Below are 12,250 nucleotides of genomic sequence, written 5' to 3'. Positions count from 1 at the left end.
CCAAAAGTAAATAAACGTTGGAAAAAAAAATTAAAAAAAAATAAATAAAAGAAATTCAGAGACTCATTCAAAGTCACAGAGCTGGGAAGTGACAGAGGCAGGCATTCAATCCCAAGTTCAGCCTCCTAACTGACAACTGTCTGGACTTTTCCACATCCCTGGAGCCTTGCGAGTGGCCACTGCGCAAGCATGGGGTGAAAAGGCTGGAAGGGACCAGATAATGGGGGGAGGGCAGAGACAGCTTCTGGGTGAAGGTGGCCTTCGAGCCAAGTTTTCGGGGATAAGTAGAAAGGAGCTTGGCAGACAAGGGCCGGGAAGAGAGTATCGGGCGTGGAGACCCAGAGATGAGATACAGCAGGTTCTGTCGACAGCTAGGAGTTCAGACGGGAGAGGAACTGGCCCAGGACACGCCTTCTGTAACCGCTGGTGACCAGTCCAGCATTCCTTGGGGCCCCTCACTGGCCAAGGGCAATCACAAGGCTGCCTGGCCCCGGCTCCCTCCCCGAGCCTCCCTGAATTATACCACCGCATTCTCAACGTGCCTCTGGAACATCAATGCGTGTCCCATCACTGGGAATGCTGTGAAGACAGGGATTCTGATTTGTCAGGACTGGGACAGGGCCTGGCACTCCTCAGGCCTTTCTGTCATGACCTCAGGCAATGCTCCCGGTCCGAGGACCACACTTTGAGTGGCATCATCCAGAAAAGTATATGTTGAGCCCCTGCCATCTGCCAGGCATCGCACAAGCTACCTTCTACGCTTTTGCTAATGTACTAATCGTCACAATGCTCTGAAATGGGACTTATTATTTTTACTTCCCAGGATAGAGAACAGAGGGGCCGAAAGGTGAAATATTTTATTTACAAAGTTAGTAAGTAGCAGAGCTGGGCTTTGAACTTGGGTCTGTCCAACTCTATAGCTGATGCTGGGCCTCCTGGTCAGAGGGACGGCTATAGACTGACTTGTGTCCCCCCAAGACTCAAATGTTGATGCCCTAACCCTGAGTGGGGCTGCATTTGGAGTTAGGTTGAATGGGGTCATAAGGGTGGCACCCTGATCCTATAGGAACAGTGTCCTTATAAGAGGAGACATCATGGGGCGCCTGGGTGGCTCAGTCGGTTAAGTGGCCGACTTCGGCTCAGGTCATGATCTCACGGTCCGTGAGTTCAAGCCCCGCGTCGGGCTCTGTGCTGACAGCTCAGAGCCTGGAGCCTGCTTCTGATTCTGTGTCTCCCTCTCTCTCTGACCCTCCCCCGTTCATGCTCTGTCTCTCTCTGTCTCAAAAATAAATAAACGTTAAAAAAAAATGTTTAAAAAAAAAAAAGAGGAGACATCAGGGAGTTCTCTTTCTCTCGCTGCCACATGAGGGCATAGGGAGAAGGTGACCTTCTGCAAGTCAGAAAGGCTTGTACCAGGAACCAAACTGGCTGGCACTTTGTGGGGTTTTTGTTTTGTTTTGTTTTTAAATGCTTATTTATTTATTTTGAGAGGGTGTGTGTGTATGAGTGGAGGAGGGGCAGAAAGAGGGAGAAAGAGAATCCCAAGCAGGCTCTGTACCACCAACACAGAGTCCCACATGGGGTTCAAAGTCATGAACCGTGAGACCGTGACCTGAGCAGAAATCAAAAGTCGGACACTTGGGGCGCCTGGGTGGCGCAGTCGGTTAAACGTCCGACTTCAGCCAGGTCACGATCTCGCGGTCCGTGGATTCGAGCCCCGCGTCAGGCTCTGGGCTGATGGCTCAGAGCCTGGAGCCTGTTTCCGATTCTGTGTCTCCCTCTCTCTCTGCCCCTCCCCCGTTCATGCTCTGTCTCTCTCTGTCCCCCCCCAAAAAAAAAAATGTTGAAAAAAAAAATAAATAAACGTTGAAAAAGTCGGACACTTAACCCACTAGGCCAGCCAGGCGCCCCTGGTCAGCCCTTTGATCTTGGACTTGCAATCTCCAGAACCATGAGGAACGAATTTCTATCGTTTAACCCATTCAGCCTGTGGCATTTCGTTCTGGCAGCCCAAGCAGACTAAAACAGGGGCCCAGCTGCTACCGGTCAGCCAAGGATGCCAGTTAAAAGGAATGGCTCCCCTTCCATGGAATGTGGCTCTTCCCAAACTGCATGGGACAGGAGGAGAACCAAGACGGTGGTGATTATAATGGTGATGGTGATGGTGAGGATGTTGATAATGGTGATGGCAACAATAATAACTCACACCCAAGCCAAAGCCACCTGTACCATTTGCAAAATGAAACCACAGCAGAACGACGTAGCTGTCCCAACCCTCACACCCTGATTCCAAAGACGTTTCAGGAGAAGACAGGAAATGGCCCAGTAATCAGGTGCCGTCCATTAATTTGCTGCGTGAACTGTGATGGCTGAGTCTGCATCCTTGTGGAGTGGACACATAGCACAAACAAGCAAAGCCTGCTTCCTCAGTTAGCCAGGCCCCCTGTGCCCGTGTGTCAATGGAAAAGGCCAGTGTAGTAGATTAGATACCTGAGTGAATCTCCCAGTGAGAAACCTAAAAACTGAATGCTGAATACAATATTAAACAAAATATCCTCCTAAACGAATCACTGAATTGACCCAAAACGGAGCAATCCACAGACTCCCAGACTGGAGTGAAGGAGCCCCAAAGCCAGCTGGCACGCTGAGGTTTCGTGCAGGACATGGGAGACCTTGAGTTTGTGCTTTGCTGCCCCCCGGTGAGAGATGAGAAGATAAATCTTAGGGGTCCACCAGAGGATGTAGGGAAAATGTATGCACACATATGTACACAAATTTTACTGATTCAAAGATTGTATAGCACATCATTTATAAAAATAATAAGGGGTGCTTGGGTGGCTCAGTCGGTTAAGCGTGCAACTTTGGCTCAGGTCATGATCTCAGGGTTCACGGGTTTGAGCCCCATGTCGGGCTTTGTGTGGACAGCTCAGAGCCTGGAGCCTGCTTCAAATTCTGTGCGTGCCTCTGTCTACTCCTCCCCTGCTCATGTTCCGTCTCTCTCTCTCTCTCTCTCTCTCTCAAAAATAAATAAACATTAAAAAAAAAAAAAAAGACATACTAGGGCATCTAGGTGGCTCAGTCGGTTGAGCGTTTGACTTTGGCTCAGGTCATGATCTCACAGCTTGTGAGCTCGAGCCCCCTGTCGGGCTCTGTGCTGACAGCTCAGAGCCTGGAGCCTGCTTCGGATTCTGTGTCTCCCTCTCTCTCTGCCCCTAACCGACTCTCATTCTGTCTCTGTCTCTCTCAAAAATAAACATTAAAAAAAAGTTAAAAAAAAAAGACATACTCTTTACTATAAATTCGACACAAACAATTGATTCACACAAAACACTTACGATGATTTGTGCTAAACCCTCATATCCATTGCCAGCCTATGGTTGTGGTTCACTCTAGATCTAACGTGAATGTTGGTGGACACTTTTCTGGTTTATGTGAAGGAGGAAGATGAAAGAAAACAAAGACATCTTGGAATTTCACTCATTAATCAACAACGTAAGCTACTTCTTTGCTAAATCAGGTTATTATTACTTTTTAAGTTTGTTTATTTTGAGAGAGACAGAGATGGTGTGAGTGGGGTAGGGGCAGAGAAAGGGAGAGAGAGACAGAGAGAGAGAGGGAGAGAGAGAGAATCCCAAGCAGGCTCCACACTGTGAGCACAGAGCCCGACATGGGGCTTGAACTCACAAAACCGTGAGATCATGACCTGAGCTGAAACCAAGAACCAGATGAGCAACTGAATGAGTCATCCAGGTGCCCCAGATCACTGTTTTTGAATAGTGGAAGAATATTTCCCCAGGCTTGTGTGTGTGTGTGTGTGCGTGTGTGTGCTTGTGCACGCGTGTGTGCACTATTCACAGTGAAATGACCACAGGCATAACACACTTATAAGTTTAATCTGAATGCTTAACATCTTCCCAACACTTTGTCTAGACAATCGATAAAACATTAAAGCAAGGTTTGACTTGCGGCTCTTAGAACGGTGTGGGGTGCACAGTAGATATTGTCAAAATGCTGGCTATTATTTATTGTTATTTGCAGTATAGTCACTCCATGATGTCTCCTGAGTTTCAGTGTGGCTGGCTTCTGGGTTGTGGCCACATGTGTCTGGAGAACTATGTTCCTGGTTCAAGTCCCAGAGAAAGGCAGGAAGGTGGGCGGACCCAGGTGGCTAAGGACGAGTTTGGGCTGGGTGAGTGGAAAATCCAGTGGAAGTCTTCCCCTCCCTTCCACCGTGTGCTGAGAGGGACCCTGGGTGGATGGCTGGAGCCTGGGACGTGCATGGGTTTCATCTCCACAATGGCACCAACAGAGCTGAGTCACAGCACAGTGTTTAGACATGGCTGCTATACATCATTGGGCTAATTGATTTGGATGTCTCTTGCTCAATATTCTGAATTTATGGGTGCGGCTTTCTTTCCCTTTACTTCCCCCTTTTCCCCGCTCATATCTACCGCACTTGGTCTCTAGGAATCTTGGGGATCCCAGGCTCATGGGGTCCTCGGGCCAAGGTGATAACTATCTGTTGAGTTTCGCGAGCACCCAGAAAGAAGTATTCATCACAGGACACTCTTAAGTTTCAAACAGGCCCCAGGGAAACTCTGCTGGGCTGGCTTGGCAGAAGTCCAGCTCTCATTTGTATGATCTGATTAAGGAGACTGACTCCTCTGTGCCAAGAAACACGAAGTAAATTGCCAAGGTAGACAAGACACTGCTCTTTTTACAGACTTCGCCAGTGGAACAGTGATTCTCTCCCTCAGCATCTGTCCTGCTGGTGTCACCCCAGCACCCTGGGGCTTCGCGTCTCAGTAGGGGCTGACTCCCCGCACGACCGGGGCTTGGAGAAGTGGAGGACATGGGCGCAAAGGGCTCTGACTGCATCCCAGCAATGTTGTCTCCTTGGCTCTTTAGGCACAGGATGGGGAGATCAGGTGGTAAATTACTCCGAGCTCTTGGCTGCAAACAACACACCCCGCGAGTGTGAACAGAAAAGGCTTTCGGGAGCCCCTGAGAATCGCTGTGAGGACGCCAGGCCAGGTTGGAGAGCTGGGACAAGGCAGAGCTGCTGTGAGGAGACGTCACTGCCATCCCGATGGAGTGTGGGCCACGTGTGGCTGCTTGCAGGGCTGTTGCTGCCTAGGGCAGTGGGGGCTTCTGACACCCTCCCCCCAAACTGGCCCTCACTTCCCAACTCGTGATCGGTGGACACCAGTCATACGTCTATGCCCCTACTGCAAAGGAAGCCGGGAAGGTACGTTTCTGGTTTCTACTTTAGGGAGACATAAACTCAAAAGGTAGAGGCATCCCCAAATAAGAAAAGTGTGTGTGGGTGGGCAAGTAGAATGATAAATGTTCACACGTAATCAGTGATCTCACATCACATGATTAAGACATCCCACCCCCCCCCCCCCCCTCGGGCGCCAACCGCACTGCCTTGAGAAAGTCCCCTGGGCCCTGACCCACTGCCTGGGTCCTCAGATACTCACTCTGCACTCCTAAAGCTGGTCCTGAGTCCTTACCAGGAGCCTTGATTCTCTGTGTAACTCAGAGGTATGGCTTAATTGTTGCTCGTATGTTTGGTTGGATCTTTGGGTTTTTTTAAGTTTATTTATTTTGAGAGAGAGAGAGAGAGAGAGAGAGAGAGAGAGAGAGAGAGAGAGAATGAGAATGAGAATGAGAATGAGAATATATCCCAAACAGGCTCCACACTGTCAGCCAACTCTCAGTGCAGAGACGGATGCGGGGATTGAACTCAGGTACCGTGAGATCATGGCCTGAGGCGAAGACAAGAGTCGGACGCTTAACAGACTGAGCCACCCAGGCGCCCCATGGTTGGGTCTTTGTAGGCAAACACAAATGTCTTCAAGGGCCAGGCAGGTAAATTAGTGGAGGAAGTGAGCAGAGAGAAGGGCATGTGGAGGACAGAGGAACTGAAGGAGCAGTCCCTGCCCGGATGTTTCCATTTGGAAATATGGACCCAGTGGCCAGATCTCTGTGGATCTCTTTATGTGAAATACCCAGATTTGGTAATAATTGGTCAAATATTCTTGATCTGTTAAAAATTTTCATTATATTAAAAACTCCAAACATAAAGAGAAACAGAGTGATAGTATGATGAACACCCACATCCAAATACACTCATCACTCAGATTTAACATTTTTCACACCACATTTTACCTATTTTCTTCTGCTTCAGTATTTTAAAGTAACAAGATCAGAGAAGCTAATAAAATATTTTATCCTTAAACATTTCAATAGGCATCTCTTCAAAACATAGATATTTTCCAAAGTAGTAGCTACTTAACAATACCTAAGAAAATTAAAAAACACCAGGGCAACTGGGTGGCTCAGTGAGTGTCCTACTCTTGATTTTAACTCAGGTTTTGTTCTTGGGGTCGTGAGTTCAAGCCCCACGTTGGGCCCCATGCTGCACACTGGGTGTGGAGCCTACTTAGAAAAGAAAAGAAAATTAACAAATACCCTGTCTTCATTCATATTTCTTTCACTACCCCAAAGACGATGCTTTAGATGGATTGTTCAAACCAGAATCCAATAGAGGACCAAGAATTGGATTTGGTGGTTATGTGTCTTAGGTATCTTTAATCTGGAAGAGATCCCCACTGGTCTGTTCGTTTTGTTGCTTTTTTAATGTTTATTTATTTTTGAGAGAGAGAGAGAGAGAGAGAGAGAGAGAGGGAGAGGGAGAGTGTGGGCGGGGAGGGGCACAGAGAGGAGGAGACAGACGATCCAAAGTGGGCTCTGAGCTGACAGCAGAGAGCCCAAGGTGGGGCTCGAACTCACAAACCATGAGATCATAACCTGAGCCAAAGTTGGACGCTTAACCGACTGAGCCACCCAGGCGCCCCTGTTTTGTTATTTTTTGTGTGTGTTTCAACTGACACTGATTTGAAGAACTCAGACCAGTGTCTTGTTGACTGTCCTACTTATCTAGATAGGTCTGGTTGTTTCCTTGTGATGTCACTTAGCTTGTTCCCTTATCCTCTGTATTCCCTGCAAACTGGAAGTTAGAGCTAAAGGCTTGATTACGTCGATGTTAACGTTTTGTCAAGAATGTATCCCGGGTGATGCTGACTGCCTAATCCAGGACCTCAGAAGGCACAGGACGCTGTCCTATTAGTACAGACGTTAGATGAGAGACTGGGTTGAGATCATTCCCTGTCTTGTAACTTTGCGTTTTCTTCCTTAGATCCTCATTGCCCCCCAGGAGCATTTTACCTAATGGTTTTAGCATCCATTGATACCCCCTGCCCGAATCAATTACTTCATTAGGGATTGCAAGAGGGTGTTTTTCTTTCTTTTTTTTTTTTTAAATTTTTTTTTTCAACGTTTATTTATTTTTGGGACAGAGAGAGACGGAGCATGAACGGGCGAGGGGCAGAGAGAGAGGGAGACACAGAATGGGAAACAGGCTCCAGGCTCTGAGCCATCAGCCCAGAGCCTGACGCGGGGCTCGAACTCACGCGAGATCACGCGAGATCTCGCGAGATCGTGACCTGGCTGAAGTCGGACGCTTAACCGACTGCGCCACCCAGGCGCCCCAAGAGGGTGTTTTTCTAATGCTCTTTCTTTGACATGTATTAGCTTGCATTGTTCTATAACGAAGAGCTTTCTTGTGTCATCAACTGGGGCTGCGTGGTTCTCCTGAAACTGGATCTACTTGTTCTTAATACTGACCTTCTGACGATATGCCCGAAAAAGGACCCTCTGCTTCCAGGCCGCCCCTGACTGTGGGTAATTGAAACTGCAGATCAGAAGGGACCACTGTAACGACAAAGTGTTCTTTTCCTTTTTGAAGTATTCACTATTCTGGCTGCTGGATTTTTACGTATTCAATATTGTATCATCAGTTACAGCCTTTGTTCTCTTTTTTTTCTTTTTAATTTTTTTTAATGTTTATTTATTTTTGAGAGAAAGAGAGAGAGAGAGAGAGAGAGAGAGACAGAGTGTGAGCTGGTGAAGGGGCAGAGAGAGGGAGACACAGAACCCAAAGCAGGCTCCAGGCTCCGAGCTGTCAGCACAGAGCCTGATGCGGGGCTCAAACCCATAACCGTGAGATCATGACCTGAGCCGAAGTCGGACGCTCAACCGACCAAGCCTCCCAGTCGCCGCTGCTTTATTCTTTAAAAAATTTATTTATAAAACATTTTTAAATGTTTTTATTTATTTTTGAGAGAGAGAGAGAGCAAGAGAGCACAAGAAGGGGAGGGGCAGAGAGACAGGGAGACAGAGGAAACCTCTGAAGCAGGCTCTGCACTGACAGCAGAGAGCCCGATGTGGGGCTTGAACTCATGAACCATGAGATCGTGACCTGAGCTGAAGTCAGATGCTTCACGGACTGAGCCACCCAGGCTCCTCTCATAGACTTTATTCTTTTTTGATGTTCAAATTGTTCTGTCTTTGGCCAGTGGGAGCCCTTGAAGATGGTTTCTGCGTGGTTTTTGATGTATCTCTGCTGCCTTTGGTCACTCTTCCCCTCCAGGCACACCTTGATGTCCCATGTTCCCCAAGGGAACTTTTCCTGCTCCAGCCCTGAGATGAACCATTTCTGCAAGAGCTTAAGTTCCTTTTTTCAAATACTTTATTTTTTTCAATGTTTTTTTTTTTTTTTTTTTTTTTTTTTGGGACAGAGAGAGACAGAGCATGAACAGGGGAGGGGCAGAGAGAGACGGAGACACAGAATCGGAAACAGGCTCCAGGCTCCGAGCCATCAGCCCAGAGCCTGACGCGGGGCTCGAACCCACAGACCGCGAGATCGTGACCTGGCTGAAGTCGGACGCTTAACCGACTGCGCCACCCAGGCGCCCCCTTTTTTCAAATACTTTAAAGGCAGTCTGCAAGTTACACAAACCACGCAGCTCAGCTGGATACAGCCCATGGCGTGCTAGTTTGCCACCTTAGCTCTTAAGTTTCTGCAGTTTAATGCTGTAAGACGCAAGCGATCAAACGTCCGTGCATGTGGTTGTTGCCCTTATTGGTGGACCATTTGTTTTTGTTTTTTTTTTAATTTTTTTTTCAACGTTTATTTATTTTTGGGACAGAGAGAGACAGAGCATGAACGGGGGAGGGGCAGAGAGAGAGGGAGACACAGAACCGGAAGCAGGCTCCAGGCTCTGAGCCATCAGCCCAGAGCCTGACGCGGGGCTCGAACTCCCGGACCGCGAGATCGTGACCTGGCTGAAGTCGGACGCTTAACCGACTGCGCCACCCAGGCGCCCCTGACCCTTTGTTTTTAAACCTAACACATGTCTGTGCAGGACCCACCTGTCCATTGACTACTATGCTCACTGGAGCCTGTGCGTTTCCTCGTTTCATGCAGAATTCTGGGGAATGATTTTCTCATAATCTAGGTTTGCCTTGTCAGCTCCCACGTTTGGTCCCACTACTTTAGGATTATACTGTGTCCCTCTCGCACCTTCACGACCCAGAGCATTTCAGAATAGCTGACTGCTTCAAGCCCCTAATCGTGACACGGCAAGACCTCCATGATATACTGTTAACTAGGTGGCAAGGAGCAGGGCCTTGGAAATTGGCATTTTCATCTCATGCTATTGAGAGTATAAATTTGTATCACTTTCCAGTATTATCCGGGACTCCCTCACTTATAAGTGACAGCAACCCATACAAAACTAGCTTAAACAAACTCACAAAGGATGTTCATTGACTCAATTAACTGGGAAGACCGAGGGAGGGAAGGCTTCAGGCATAGCTGGATTCAGGGGCTCTATCTTTGTGACTTCTGATCCAAAAGGGAGAGAAAGAGCCCCCTGTGACAGTAGTTTATATAGAGTCTCAGGGAATACTTTGATTAATTCTCTCTGGATCTTATGCCCATCTCTGAACTGAACACTGCAGCCAGGGTTAAGAGAGGACTCTGGCTGCTTCAAATAGAGGAATGGGGGAAGCCTGGCTCCCTACAGGAAAAACAGAAGGCTATTATTAGAAGACGGGGGGAAAGAATTCTGAACAGGGGAGCACATCGGATGTCCATTTCATTTAGCAAAAAAAGCCAACAAAGATTTTGAAACTTTAAAACAAAGATTTTACCTTCCATCTATGAGAATAATTTCACATCAAAGAATTCACGAACAAAAAGATCACGGACAAGGGCAGACTTGTGTCCACGGATGTTTGTAATCACTGTACTGTGTATAATAGCAAAATATTTTAAGAATCTAAATGTCCATCTAGAGGAGATCAAACAACTTAGCGCCCATCCATGTTACTGGGATGCTAGGCAGCTCTTGAAAATGATCATTATTTCCTTGTATTTCATGACCAGGAAAGACCCCCATGATATACTGCTAAGTGGAAAAGACAGTCTACAAAATAGCACACATGTTATAATCTAATTTTTCTTTAATTGGCTCTATACCTGGGGCGCCTGGGTGGCGCAGTCGGTTGGGCGTCCGACTTCAGCCAGGTCACGATCTCGCGGTCCGGGAGTTTGAGCCCCGCGTCAGGCTCTGGGCTGATGGCTCAGAGCCTGGAGCCTGTTTCCGATTCTGTGTCTCCCTCTCTCTCTGCCCCTCCCCCGTTCATGCTCTGTCTCTCTCTGTCCCAAAAATAAATAAACGTTGAAAAAAAAAAATTGGCTCTATACCCATTGGGAAATAAACATGGTCAGGAACCACATCACAGGCTTAATAGAGGTTATCTCTGGGTGATTATTTCAATTTATTTAATTTGTCTACATTTTCTATGATAAGCACGTATTACTTTTTAATAACAGATTTTTTTTTTTTAAGAAAAGAAATCAGGATAAACACACAAAGATACTCAAAGAATAGACTAACAAGTAACGGGGGGGGGGGGGGTGGCCCAGGACCATGCCCACAAGGTCAGAGATGCTCAGAGGCAAGGACACCAGGCCTGTAGGTACCTGTGGGGGCTTTGCACACCTATTCATCATCAGTGCTGATTCCCTGTCATCTTGACGATTCACAGTTGCCACATTAATCGCAGGGTGGGGTGGGCAGGATGGGCTGACCAGGGCAGGCCACCACTGGCCCTCAGCTGAAAGAAGTCAAGTCCTCTTTGTCTTTTCCTCATCTGGTCCTGCCTGTGAAGACCTCCTTTTCCCAGCCAGCCCTATCCCCATCCCAAGCCCTGCCAGTTCTGGTCTGTGCACTCTCAGGTTAACTGAGAGTTAACCCATCACCCAACTTGGCAGTAAAAGCCAGCGGGCCAGAAGGCAGGGAGGTGCCATAGTGACCTGGGAGGATCCCCTTGGCCTGATGCCCTGATGCTCAGCTCCCCAGCACTGGCTCAGCAGACCCCAACCCACCTCTTCCCTTTACTCCCCCTAGGGGCTGGGATAAAAGGCTTTGGCCAGGCAAGGACCTCCAGCTCCAAACCAAAGTCAGCCTCTGCGCTGTGCCTGTTGGGGGATGCTGGGGCTCCAGGCCTTGGGTCACCTCTGTGTCTCCACTTGGGGAATGCTGAGGGATCTGTCCGGTTCTGCATTCACAGTGGAAGTCCCGATGTGGAGCTTGAACTTATGAACGATAAGGTCATGACTTGAGCTGAAGGCGGATACTCAACCGACTAAGCCACCCAGGCACCCCTGTTTTCCACATTTAAAATGAAACATTTCAAACATAATTATTTTCACAGTGAAAATATCCCTATACCCACCGCCCAATTTCTACTATTAGTAGTTTACTATATTTGCTTTATCATATGTCTCTCTGTCTATCCATCCATCAATACATTTTATTTTTTGTGCATCTCAAAGTAAATTGCAGACGCAGGTAACTTCCCCCTAGTTACTTCAGTATGTTTATCGTTAACTAGAGCTCAGTATTTGTTTATAGTTTTTTGAAGTGAAATCTATAAGCAATGAGATACAGACTCTTAAGTATACAGCTGCCAAATTCTGACAAATACATAAACCTGTGCACCCCAACCTCTATCAAGATGTAGAACCCTACCATCACCCCAGAAAGTTTCCTCATGCCCCTTCCCTATTGATACCTGCCCCCAACCTCTCGGAGAACAACACTGTTCTGATTGGTTCTACCCTAGGTTAGTTTTACCTGTTCTGGAACTTTATATAAATTGAATCATACAGAATATACTCTTTTGTTTAAAGTTTATGTCACTAAACATAATGATTTTGAGTCACTTATGTTATTGCATGTACCAATAGTTCTTTTTTTTTTTTAAGTTTAAAAATTTATTTTTGTGAGAGAGAGAGAGTGCAAGCCAGGGAGGGGCAGAGAGAGAAGGGAAC

At 47.3% G+C, this 12,250-nt stretch overlaps 1 protein-coding gene across 2 annotated transcripts in view; it reads left to right on the top strand.

Moving 5' to 3' along the window:
- TICRR (TOPBP1 interacting checkpoint and replication regulator) overlaps positions 1–12,250 on the top strand; it is a 95,190-nt gene that overhangs the window by 21,338 nt on the left and 61,602 nt on the right. For both annotated transcript variants that reach the window (XM_040493667.1, XM_040493665.1), the window contains exons 6-7: positions 4,039–4,189; positions 4,909–5,248. The gene's annotated coding sequence lies outside the window, so the exon portion shown is untranslated. The remainder of the gene's footprint in view (positions 1–4,038; positions 4,190–4,908; positions 5,249–12,250) is intronic.

The sequence above is a fragment of the Herpailurus yagouaroundi genome, unplaced genomic scaffold (genome assembly GCF_014898765.1).
Source record: "Herpailurus yagouaroundi ecotype Mexico unplaced genomic scaffold, PumYag 185, whole genome shotgun sequence".
In the NCBI taxonomy this organism is placed as follows: Eukaryota; Metazoa; Chordata; class Mammalia; order Carnivora; family Felidae; genus Herpailurus; species Herpailurus yagouaroundi.
This window is presented reverse-complemented; position numbering and strand designations above follow the sequence as displayed.